This window comes from Nicotiana attenuata, unplaced genomic scaffold (genome assembly GCF_001879085.1).
Source record: "Nicotiana attenuata strain UT unplaced genomic scaffold, NIATTr2, whole genome shotgun sequence".
NCBI lineage: Eukaryota > Viridiplantae > Streptophyta > Magnoliopsida > Solanales > Solanaceae > Nicotiana > Nicotiana attenuata.
Genome location: NW_017673295.1, coordinates 22,348 through 35,915, shown reverse-complemented (window position 1 = coordinate 35,915; position 13,568 = coordinate 22,348).

The following is a 13,568-nucleotide window of genomic DNA, read 5'->3' as shown; positions in this document are numbered from 1 at the left end:
CGCACGACGCAGATTACCATCACTTGAAATGAATCACCGCCACAACATGGCCATCATCAACTATTGCCAAATAATGCTTCACCCAATGACGATTGACTCGGAACGACTCACCATTTTTATTCTTCAAGTCCGATGCACCAAAGGGTGTCACTCCCACAACTTCAAACGGGCCGCTCCATTTAGACTTTAACTTCCTGGGAAACATCCTCAACCGTGAATGGAAAACCAACACAAGATCACCCTCTTTGAACTCTTTGTTCCAAATGTACTTGTCATGAAGATATTTCATCTTGTCTTTGTATAAGGACGAACTTGTGTATGCATGGTACTGGAACTCATCCAACTCATTCAAATTTGCCACCCTAAAGTTAGCGGCAAAATCCCACTCAAGATTCAACTTCTTTAAATCCCACATGGCTTTGTGCTCAAGTTCCACCAAAAGATGACAAGATTTTCCGTGTACCAACAGATATGGAGACATTTCGATGGGTGTTTTGTAAGACGTCGTATAAGCCCATAAAACATCATCAAGTTCCTTGGACCAATCTGTCCGATTAGCATTCATTGTTTTGGACAAAATACTCTTTATCTCTCGGTTGGAGACTTCCACTTGACCACTTGGTTGTGGATGATAGGGAGTTGTGACTTTATGAGTGACACCATACTTGGTGAGTAAGGTTTCAAAGGCGTTGTTGCAAAAATGTGACCCCTCATCACTTATAATAGCCTGCGGAGTACCAACCTTGTGAAAATATTCTTCTTCAAGAATGCCACTACACTTCTCGCCTCATTGTTGGGTAGAGCAACGGCCTCAACCCATTTGGACACATAATCAACCGCGACCAAGATGTAGGTGTTTCCACAAGAGCTCAAAAAAGGACCCATGAAGTCGATACCCCACACATTAAAAATATCAACCTCCAAAATGGTGGTGAGGGTCATTTCATTTTTCTTTGAGATTCCACCGGCCCTTTGACATTCATCACATTGTTTCACTAGATCACTTGCATCCTTGTAAAGAGTGGACCAATAGAAACCGCAACTTAGCACTTCGTCCGCCGTTCTTGCTCCACCATGGTGACCACCATATGGCAAAGAATGACGAGCCCCAAGAATTTTACATTTCTCCTCCTCCGGTACACATCTTCTAATCACCCCATCCGTACAAATCCGGAAAAGGTATGGTTCATCCCAATAATAGTCTTGACACTCCCGTTTGAGCTTCTTCCTTTAGTTTGAAGAGAACTCAACCGGGATGATACCACTCACAAGAAAATTTGCTAGATCCGCGAACCATGGCACCTCATGCATTAAAATAGCCAAAAGTTTCTCGTCGGGGAAGGAGTCATTGATTTCAAGGCCATCATATGGCCTCCCCTCCTCCTCCAAACAAGACAAGTGGTCTGCCACTTGGTTTTCACTTCCTTTTCGATCTTGGATGTCAATATCAAACTCTTGCAGCAAAAGTACCCATCTCATTAACCTGGCTTTGGAATCTTTCTTGATCATAAGATAACGAAGTGCCGCGTGATCCGTGCGGACAATCACTTTTGCACCCATCAAGTACAGGCGGAACTTCTAAATAGCAAACACAATGGCAAGGAGCTCTTTCTCTGTGACAGTATAGTTGACTTGGGCACTATTCATGGTCATACTAGCATAGTAGACCGGATGAAAAAACTTGTTGATGCGTTTCCCCAATACAACCCCTACCGCTACATCGCTTGCATCGCACATGAGCTCAAAAGGAACACTCCAATTTGGAGCGGTGATAATGGGAGTAGTAGTCAACTTGAACTTTAACAATTCAAAGGCTCCCATGCAATCATCATTGAAGTGGAACTTAGCATCTTTCTCCAAAAGCTTGCACAACGGGTTCACCACTTTAGAGAAATACTTGATGAAACACCGGTAAAACCCCGCGTGTCCCAAGAAACTCCGCACACCTTTCACTGAAGTTGGAGGTGGAAGTTTAGAAAGCACCTCAATCTTTGCCTTGTCAACTCAATGCCATTCTTTGAGATCTTGTGGCCAAGGACAATGCCCTCCTCGGCCATGAAATGATATTTCTCCCAATTTAGCACCAAATTTGTTTCTTCACATCTTGCCAACACTTTATCCAAGTTTGCGAGACAATCATCAAAAGAATTCCCGACCACCAAGAAGTCATCCATGAAGACTTCAAGGTAATCCTCCGCCATGTCTATGAAGATCGCCATCCTTTGAAAAGTCGCTGGTGCATTACACAACCCAAATGGCATCCGCTTGAAGACGAAAGTACCATAAGGACATGTAAAGGTAGTTTTCTCTTGATCCTCCGGAGCAATAAGAATTTGGTTGTTGTTGGAATACCCATCAAGGAAACAATAGAAGGCACTGTCAGCCAATCTATCAAGCATTTGATCTAGGAAGGGAAGTGGAAAATGATCCTTCCTTGTGACTTTGTTGAGCTTATGATAGTCCATACACATTTTCCACCTGGTCATCGTTCTTGTAGGAATCAACTCATTATTGTCATTGGTGACCACCGTTATGCCCCCTTTCTTTGGGACACATTGAACCGGAGAAGTCCACGAACTATCAAAAATGGGGTAGACAACCCCGGCATCCAACCACTTGATGATCTCCTTTTTGACAACCTCTTGCATGGATTCATTGAGTCTCCTTTTATGTTCAATAGATGGTTTGGAACCTTCCTCCAAGTTGATCTTGTTCATGAAAAATACGGGAACTATCCCCCGAATATCTACCCATGTCCATCCAACAACCTTTTTCCTCTTTTGTAGCACCACCAATGTAGAGTCTACCTGCACGTTAGTCAAACAAAAGGAAAGAATAACCGGTAAAGTAGAAGAAGGGCCAAGAAATTCATACCGATGATATGGAGGCAATGGTTTCAACTCCAAGATAGGAGGCTCTTCAATTGAAGGCTTTGTAGGAGGAGTTGTCCTATTTTCAAGATCCAAGGACAATTTTCGGGGTTCATAAGTGTACAACCCCATTCCTTGTAAAGATTTCACACATTCCACGAAGCCATCCATCTCGTCATCATCAAAGTTGAGCAAGACGGTCTCCAATGCATCACCAACATTTATCACAGCACTATCCACAATCACATAGGTCACCAAGTCCACGAAAGAGTACACCTCATTGCTATTGGGTTGTCTCATGGACTTACACATATGGAAAACCACTTTTTAATCAACCACCTGGTAGGTAAGTTCTCCGGCTTCCACATCAACAAGAGCCTTCTCCGTAGCAAGGAAAAGTCTTCCAAGAATAATCAGCACCTCATAGTCCACTTCACAATCAAGAATGAAAAAATCAGCCGGAAGAATGAATTTATCAACACAAACCAATACATCTTCAATTACTCCCAATGGTCTCTTCATGGTATGATCGGCCATTTGTAATCTCATAGATGTGGGTCTTGGCTGCCCAATTCCTAAAGTCTTGAAAACCGAATAGGGCATCAAATTTATACTTTCCCCAAGATCACAGAGCTTTTGCAAACTCGGCACTTCCAATTGTACAAGGAATCGTGAAAGCACCAGGATCTTCCAACTTGGGAGCCATTGAATGCACAATTGCACTCACTTGATGAGTCATTTTTACAGTTTCAAAATTCATCGACCGCTTCTTTGTCACAAGATCCTTCATGAACTTCGCATAACCGGGCACTTGCTCTAAGGCTTCAACTAATGGCACATTGATTGAGAGACTCTTCATCATTTGGATAAACTTCTTGAATTGGTTTTCACCATTTTTCTTTGCAAGTCTTTGAGGTTAGGGAGGTATAGGCTTCGGCAATTGTGCCTTAGCCTTTGCACTACCGGCTCCGACATGTCAATAATGTGATCCCTAGACGGGTTCACCTCTTCTTAAGTCTCTTCCGCACTATCATCAATATCATCCAAACCTCATCATTGGATTGCTCAACATTGTTTGAGGTCTCCTCTTCTTGCACTACTTGCTCTTCATCCACAAGTTGCCTTTTGCTTCAGGTGGGTGCATTCCCACCTTTTGCACTCCTTGTAGTGACGGCCATGGCATGTCCTGTGTTGTTCCTACCCTTTGGGTTCACCATCGTGTTACTTGATAGTGCCCCCTTAGGACGAGTGTTTAGAGCTTGAGAGTTTTTCCCCATTTGAACTTCCAAGTTACAAATTGATGTATTGTGAGAGGAAAGTTGGGCATCGGAATCTGCATTCTTCTCCATCATTTTCTTGAACATATTCTCAATACACCCCATTTCATTGTTGGAAGAACTTGGACCATGGGAAGGATAAGGAGGCGGATTGCTTGGTTTTTGATACATCGGGGGACTTTGAAAACCCGACCCCCGGTTGCGTTGATTGTTGTTCCATCCCCCTTGATTGCTACCTCCCCAATATCCTTGATTGTTGCCACTCCAATTTCCTTAATTGTTGTTATTATGCCAATCCCCTTTATTGTTGTCACTACTCCAATTACCTTGGTTGTCAGAATTCCAATTACCTTGATTACCTTGAGGTCGCCATTGTTGTTGATTCGGTCCTTGAGAGTTGTTTCTTTGCCCTTGAAAGTTGTTCACGTATTGCACTTCCTCCTCTTGTTTATTGTAAGATTCACCTTGATCAAACCCACTATCTTCTTGAACATAATTCTCCATTCGGTTTTGCACTGTGGACCCTTGGTCCTTCTTTTGTGCACCATCATGCTTATTCCCTCCATGGCATTGACTTGCTTAGGACTTTGCACTTGTTGAAGTTGAGCCTTTGCTAATTGATTCGTTATGGTGGTCAATTTGGCAATGGCTTGCCCATGGTCATGCAACTCTTTATGGAGGTGATCACATTTGGATCACCTTGAGGAGTTAGCTCGACTTTACCATGTCGACGATGTGTCTGCCATTTCATCTAAAATCTCACAAGCTTCTATATATGGCGTTGTCATGAAATTTCCACCAGCAAGTTGATTTACCACGCACTGATTGGTCGGATTGATCCTCCGATAGAAAGTTTGTTGAATCATATTCTCCGTCATGTCACTATTGGGGCACTCTTTGACCATTGTCCTATACCGCTCCCATATCTCATGTAACGGCTCACTGGGCTCTTGTTGAATGCTAGAATCTCGTCTCTAAGAGTAGCCATATGCTCGGGAGAAAAGAAATTGGCAATAAATTTCTCCGCCAACTCATCCCAACTACGGATGGAATGGTTTGTCAATCTTTCCAAACAATCTAAGGCTTTCCCCTGTAGAGAGAAGGGAAATAGCCTTAACTGTAAAGCATCCTCGGAGACGTTTGTCTGTTTACTCCCCCAACAAGTGTCCACAAACACCTTCAAGTGTTTGTATGCATTTTGACTTGGAGCTCTGGTGAAGAATCCTCGTTGCTCTAGCAATGTAAGCATTACATTAGTGATTTGAAAGTTGCTCGCCCTAATACGGGGCGGGACTATGGCACTTGCATACCCTTCATTCTGTAACACCCGGTATGGAGTCGCTCTTGGTGGAGGTGGGGTGGAATTTCGACGTTGTCTTAAGTCGCACGGCCTCTTATATTTGCTTGACATTCAAGAGGAACCCCTTCAACTTGGTCATCATCAACGTCCAAATCCCCTAAAGGCATGTTTCCGAGTTGATTATTGTTGTTTGCCATTGTTGCACCTGCAATTGATTCACAAAAACCAGTAACACGAAGGAAAAGAAGACAATCCACACACAAAACCAAATATATAGCTAAATCCATTTTTTTAGCTCCCCTGCAACGGTGCCAAAAATTTATCTCGTTCAATTCACACCTCAAATCAAGGATATGAAACGGTCGATTGCAATAGTAATACCCAACAGGGAGTTGGGGTCGATTTTTCACAGGGAGCTATGTATGGGAGTTAGGAGTATATATTATAGTACTTGAGTTTGAACAATCTCAATTTACACTATCACAAATTGGAGTTGTTTCTATGTCTATTTTAAACTAAGATTGCAAAGTTAAGAAATGAAACTAGGAAATTGTTTTTGTTGTTTTTCAAGTTTTGTAAAAAGCCTAGGGCTATGATCATAACCTAGGTGTTTTCTTAATGGGATATAAACCTTAATACTTTTTTTGTTGCTTGGGGTGTATTATAGCTTTCAATCCTCAATTACCCACTTAATACCTCTCGGTCAAAGAGTGATTTTGCCCAATTTAGCTTTCTCAAGTCCAAATGGGTATTGCACAAAACGGTTGATAAAAGCTCAAGTCGGGTTATTACTATCTCTAGGTTGAACCCTTTAATTGGGATTATCTTCGATTGACCCATTTTCTTCTTATCCATGTTTTGTCCTAGACTAAGTCTCTCTTTTTCAAGCAGAGACTAAGTCAAATAGGCATGAACCAATGTTTCCAACCATTAATTCCATATATTAAAGCATGAACAATGCTAAATAATAGACACTCAACCATAAAAAAGCATTAAATTAGACACCCATAAGGTTTTAGGGTTGGGTCACAACCCTAGTAAAAATCTAGCTACTCATGCCTGAATTGAAGAAATAGAAGAAGAGATGCTAATTAAACTCATATTGTAAAATTAAAATGATAAAATCTATGTTAAAATATCCCAAAATATGAAAAACTACTAAAAGAAGTAAAGAGAAACGGCTACTGTAGCTGCTGACATCAAAAGTTAACCTAAAAATGTGAAACTTGTCTATTTATACAGGGTTGCAAATTTCGTACAAAAATGCATTTCGAGAGGTTCTGCGGCCGCACAATTCCATGTGCGTCCGCAAAATTCTTCAATTTGTCAAGACTGGAAGTCTGCGGCCGCGTAATTTGATCTGCGGCCAAGGCACTCTTTCTGTGGTCCGCAGATTTGTGACTGCGGTTGCATCTTGCATCTTCTGCGGTCTGCACTTTTACCTCTGCGGCCGCATACACTTCTTTTGCGGCCGCACAATTCTTGTGCGGTCGCACTTTTGATGGAATTGGAATGCATATTCTCTGAACTTTGCTCCTGGCCTAGCTTTTGCAGCCGCACAATTCATGTGCGGACCGCACTTCGCACCTTGATCTGCTGATCTTTCCTTTATACTCTACGGCTGCAGATAATATTCTACGGTCCGCACTTCTAAGCTTCTGTGCCTTTTATGTCCTTGAGTTCAGATTACTCCTCCTTGAGTTGGATTTCATCTCGGGAGTTCATCTTCCAATATTCCTACAATTAAGCACATTTCATCAGTTTTTGGGACTTCAGTTAAACACTTTTGGACTAAAACAAAATCTAAAAAGCGCTAATAAGTAGTAAAAATACCCACTTATCAATACCTTCCTCTTCCCGGTCTAAAACACCACTTACTGCCACCTCAGACACCGCCAAGTAGAGGTACAGTTGCCCATCCGCCTACAGAGTGTGGAGCAGGGGCGGACTTGAAAGGTATTGTTTGAGTTCTTTCAAAGCTTGTTGGCATTCCAGGGTCCAGGAAAAGCTATTCTTCTTTTTCAACAACGAGATGAACCGATTGCTTTTGTCTGAAGACCTTGATATGAGTCGGCCCAGGGCGCTAAACGCCAGGTCAACCTCTGAACGGCCTTAACGTTATCCACCACGGTGATGTCTTCTATGGCCTTGACCTTGTCAGGATTAATCTTGATCCCCTGATACCATGAATCCAAGGAACTCTTCCGATCTGACCCTGAATGTGCACTTCTCCGGAATTAGCTTCATGAATCGAAGGTTTCGTGCAAATGTTTCAAATGGTCCTCTGCTCACAGGGACTTAACTAACATGTCGTCAATATAAAATTCCATTGAATTTCCTATCTGCTCTTCGAACATCCGGTTTACTAGGTGTTGATAGGTGGCACTAGCGTTCTTTAATCCGAATGGCATTACGTTATAACAGTAGGTGCCAAATTTAGTGATAAAAGAAGTCTTTTCTTGGTTACCCGGGTCCATTCGAATTTGGTTGTACCCGGAATAGGCATCGAGAAAGTTGAGTATCTCGTGCCCGGCCATCGCGTCGATCGTCTGATCGATGTTAGGCAAAGGAAAAGAATACTTAGGGCATGCCTTGTTCAAGTCTTTTTAATCTACATACATTCTTAGCTTATTTCCCTTTTTAGGTACTACCACTACCTTAGCTAGCCAGTCCGGGTACTTAACTTCCCGAACGGATCCTATTTTTAAGGATTTTAGATACCTCGTCCTTGATGAATGTGTGCTTGACCTCGGACTGTGGTCTCCTTTTCTACTTAAGCGGATGGAACTTCGGGTCCGAACTCAGCTTATGAGTGGTCATCTCCGGTGAATCCCTGTCATATCGAGATGGGACCAAGCGTAACAATCTATGTTAGCTATAAAGAATTCAATAAGTTTTTTCCTGAGCTCGGGAGTTAACCTCATGCCCAGGTATACCTTTCGATTGGGCAAGTGTTCGATCAATATGACTTGCTCCAGCTCCTCGACTGTTGATTTGGTGGCATCGAACTCATCAGGGGCAATGAACGACCTAGCAACTCCGTAATCATATTCCTCGCTTACTCCTTGCTCTTTCGGTTCGGTCGGGCCCGGTAGCGGTGATTGCTATTTAGTTTCATCCTTTCTAGTCATCTCTGTATTCTTTGACATCGAGACCACGGGCACCGGGATCACCTCGTCGACTGTGAACATTTATTTTGCGGTCGGATGCTCTCCGTAAACCATCTTAATTCCTCCAGTATGGGGAACTTCAGTGCCCGGTGTAATGTCGAGGGTACTGCCCTCATATTGTGAACCCAAGGCCTTCCAAATAAGGCGTTATACCTCAAATCCCCTTCGATCACGTAAAATTTGGTACCTTGAATCGTCTCGGTGGTATTTATTGGCAAAGTTATTTCTCCTTTGGTAGTTTCACATGCCATGTTAAATTCGTTCAACACCCAGACCACCGGCACTATTTGATCTTGTAACCCCAACTGCAATACGACCCTCGATCTGATGGTGTTGGCCAAGCTACATGGATCAATCAACACACGCTTAACTCGGTATTTATTTATAAGTACGGATATTACCAGTGCATTATTATTGTAGACATATCATTTTTGACCCTCCCCAAGATTTTACACATTTTTAGCGTAAATATTTAGTTTAGGTTTAATATCGCTATTTTAAATAGTTTTGACTCTTTTAGTTTATTTTATCACAAAAATAAAAATTACAAAAATATTTTCTTTTATTTAGCTAATTAATATTTTATCTAGTTACTTTTAATTTATCTACTTTACATTAAAAAAATACAAAAATAGTACTTTATTTTTATTTTAATATGATATTTGAAAATACCAAAAATAGATTTGTTTTAACGGTTAGTCTTATTTTAATAGTTATTTTACTTAAGTAGGATTAATTGGTAAATGAGGTCGTATTTTTAGTCTTTCTCACGGAGAAAGAATAAAATTTGGGCTCAAACAACCCATTTTTTAGGCCTAATTTTAGGACCTAGCCCATAATAACCCAAGCCCAATACCCCTAAAACTCTAGGAAGACACTTAAAAGGAACCTAGACAATCCTAAAATAGCAGCCGTTTCTATTATGAAAAAAGCACCCCATCAGCTCTCTTCTTCTTCAACAAAAAAGACACCCCAGGAACCCTAATCTCCTTCATCCCTACACTGCCAACCATCGCCCCTAACACCAGCGAACTCCTCCACTCCAACACCCCTAGAACCCTCAGCTTCAGCAACACTAACCAGTGACCACCACGTCGACGATCCTAACAGCAGTAACGACCTTTCTTCTTCACTCAATCTCACCAGCTCACTGGAAAAACGTGAACGACCTTAAGCAGCCAGCCGAATCTCGACCATTCTCTAGCACCCATCGCCGCTCCTCCTTCTATTTGCCATAGCTCGCCGGAAAAAAGAACCAATAGCCATTCTCGTCAACAGAAAAGTTTTCTCTGTCAATTTTGTTCTTGACTCTATATAATCAGCCAAAACCTCTTGAATCTCGAGAAAAAAGGAGCTATTATGCTCTTCCTTTTTCTGCTTCTGCTGATTTTGCACAAGTAGCCTCTATTATGTCCCTTTGTATTTACAAGGTGACAACTGATTTGCACAAATAGGATACTGAAATGGACTGATATGATTACTACAATGAAGAAAATACCAAGATGTTTTGGTTTCTTTTGATTCAATATGATTTCGAAAAAGACAAAATCAAAACAGAAACAGAGTTGGAGTTTTTAATATCGGAAGTTCATTGCTTGAGCTCGTTTGGGTCTGAATCCGGGTTTGTTTGAGTTTTGCGGTGCTAATTCGAGTTTCGTCCGCGGTTTGTCACATTTATGAGTTCAAAATAGTGAAACAATCAATTTTCCGGCTATATTGAGGTCAACTCTTTCATTCTCTACTTGTTTTATTTGAACTTAATGTTAATTATTTGTTTGTGATGCGATGTCGTTGTTCCTGTAATTATTCTCCGTGGTTTTGAATTTGCTTGTTCGGTTATCTGCTCGTGTTTACTCGAATTGGTTATAGTTGAACATGATTTTGTAACAGTATAGAAATTGGGTTTCTATTCATCAACTGAACTACGTCAAATTAGATTAAAGGGGCTCGGGTGCTAAAGTTTATGAAATTGAGCTTTTAAATAAAGTGGCATAGCTACGGGTATGGTTCCCGTGACGTAGTTGTTATACACAATTCTAAAATTCGGGGGTACATTTATGTGACCCGGCCACCATTTAATCTTGTTAATGAAATAAACATGGTGTAGATCGTGGGTACGATTCCCGTGACATGATTCGCAATGTGTAATCAAATAATTAGTTGTATGACAATCGTGGATTATTAAAAGCGGTTTTAAAAGGGATAAAAATGCACATAGGTTTTAAATATGTATTAAATTAGGCCAATAATAATAGTTGAGCGACCGTGCTAAAACCACGGAATCCGGGAATGCCTAACACCTTCTCTCGAATTAACAGAATTTCTTACCCGGATTTCTGTGTTTCGCGGACCGTAATAGGAGTCAAACTTCCTCGATTCGGGATTTTAAACCGGTGACTTGGGACACCACAAATTATCCCAAGTGGCGACTCTGAATTTGAATAAATAATCCCGTTTCGATTTTGTCACTTTAATTGGAAAAACTCCCCTATACCCTTTGGCGGGTAGAAAAATGAGGTGTGACAGCTCTGGCGACTCTGCTATTGTTATATTTGGATTTTATTTATTATCTGATTTTTATTACATGCTTGGGCCTAATGTGCTAAATGCCGCTTTTTACCGCTTTGATATTATTTGAACTGTGTATACAGTGCTGCAAAACCCTTCTCTTCTCATCTTCGAGGAAGTGTACGCTGGCGTGACTTCTTTTCTGTTAGTGTCATACCCTAATTTAGAAAGAGGTTCGGACAAGATACAAAGCCGGATGGCCTTTTGGTTCCCGGTACGTAGCCCCCTCCCCCCCCCCCCCCGGCTCGAGTTATCCGCTCGGGTACACCAAGTCTAGAACAATACACCCAGGTTTTTAAACCTAGAATAACTCAGCCTCATGCCGGATCCCTAGTAGGAACGCTTATTTGCATCATTTGCATTTGATATTGGGAACTCGACACAGGGGTTGGGTCCGTCTAGGACAGGTGTATCCCAAAAATAAAAGACCATCCTGATGCATCCTGTGTGCTACTTGTTGCAATCTTCAAGGGTAAAAGGGGTCATTTGGCGGACCAATGAAGGTTGATGGTAGATGAGAAAGAAAAGAGGGTGAAGTGTAAAAAATAAAGCAAGTAGGGCCCGGTTATGTTTTTCTTTAACATTTTTTTTAAGAAAAAAACACATGAAAAATCCAAAAAAAAGATTTCGCACTTTCCCATCATTTTCCAAAAAAAAAATCAAAAAAAAGAAAAGAAAATCCAAAAAGAGTTTACATGTTTCATCATTTTCAAAAAAAAAACAAAAAAATATATGTTCTCTAAATTAGTTATTTTTTTTTAAATTCTCGCCCGTATCCAATTTTTCCGAACTACGCATACCTGATTCTCGTCTTTCGGGGCGTGATATGTAGGCAACCCGCATAGGGTCCGGTCTTCCTAGTGATTCTTAGGTTCTTGGCTTCGCGGGGTCGTAGCCAATTCTTGTATGTCTAGCCACTTTTGGCCATATCGGTCATTTTGCAAAATAGGGCTATTTTCGCAAAGTGGTTTGTTTAATTGTGTCTTGAGAGCCTTCAATCCGTAATTAGGTGTCTCTTTGTTTAAGGTCCATCCTTGTCAAATTTTCATGTCGACCGCTTTTGGCCACATAGGCCGTTTTGCAAAATAGGGCTATTTTCGCAAAAGTGGTTCAATTAACCCATGTCTTAGAGTCCTAGGTCCACAACAAGGTATCCTCTCAGTTTAAGGTCCATTACGTTGAATTTTCATGCTTAGCCATTTTTTTTTGGCAACATAGGCCATTTCTACAAGTAATTTTTCCATATCTTAAAGGTCTTTTGTTGAGTTTGCACTTCTAGCCACCTTTTGGCCACATAAGCCATTTTGCAAAAATAGCCTCAATCATGTCTTGCATGTGTTCCATAGGGAGTGTTATTGTCTCACATAGTGTTCTAAATCCTTAACTCTATTTGGTTTTAGTTTTCTTATACAGGTGTGGATCTACTTACCGGAGTTTGAGCATGACAGATACCCCAGGACCATCCAGTCAGGATCGCTGCATTCAGGAGCTGGCTAAAGGAGACTTTTTATGTTTTGAGTCTGATTTTTTTTATGTTGTCTTGTACTTTATAGTCATGTTCAGCAGTACTGATTCTTTTAGTTGGTGTCAGAGTTTGTCGTAGTATAGTTGAGTTTGTCAAGTCTTCCGTTATTGTATTTCCTGTTTTATATGTGAAAATTGAAAAAGTTGTAAATGAATAATCCAAAAAGATTTTTATTTTTTTTAGTTACTTTTCCAGAACTATGCTTGGTCTGATTCATGAGGGACATGTTACGTAAGCAAACCACATAGGGTTCGATCGAATCATCATTAAAAAAAAGAGAAAGAAAAAAAAGAAGAGAAAAAAAGAGAATGAAGTTGTGGGATGTGAGAAATGAGAGGAAAGAAAAGAGTGAAAAAAGATGAAGGAAAATGAGCAAGCCAAGAAGTGCTAGAAAAGAATAGAAAAGAGAAGATTGAAATGAACAAAATTGGGATGATGCCAAGTGACCTCGTGACCCTCGAAGTCATTCTAGAACCGATAACTGTGACTAGGTGCACTGCACATAATGTGAGATTATCTTATGTTAAATGCCCTAACGCTAACATGATTACTTCGTTTTGTTCCTCCTTATTATCTTCATTATAGCAGAAAGGGTAGTTGGTTTGTGGTTGTTAAACTGATAACTCTTCCATACAATACAAGGTCAAAGAGCAAGGTAGCCATGGCTAGCAAAGACTTGGATACAAGGGTTATTGATCCGTCTAAGGAGATTGTTGGGTCAGAATCTGAGTTAAAAGAAGAGGTCTTAAGAATGAAAGGACAGATGGCCGAAATATACCAAGCCTGGATTAGTGGGCGTTCTCCACCATTATTTCCCACTAACTACCCTGAAAGCCTTGTCACCGGTCCGCCATTGTC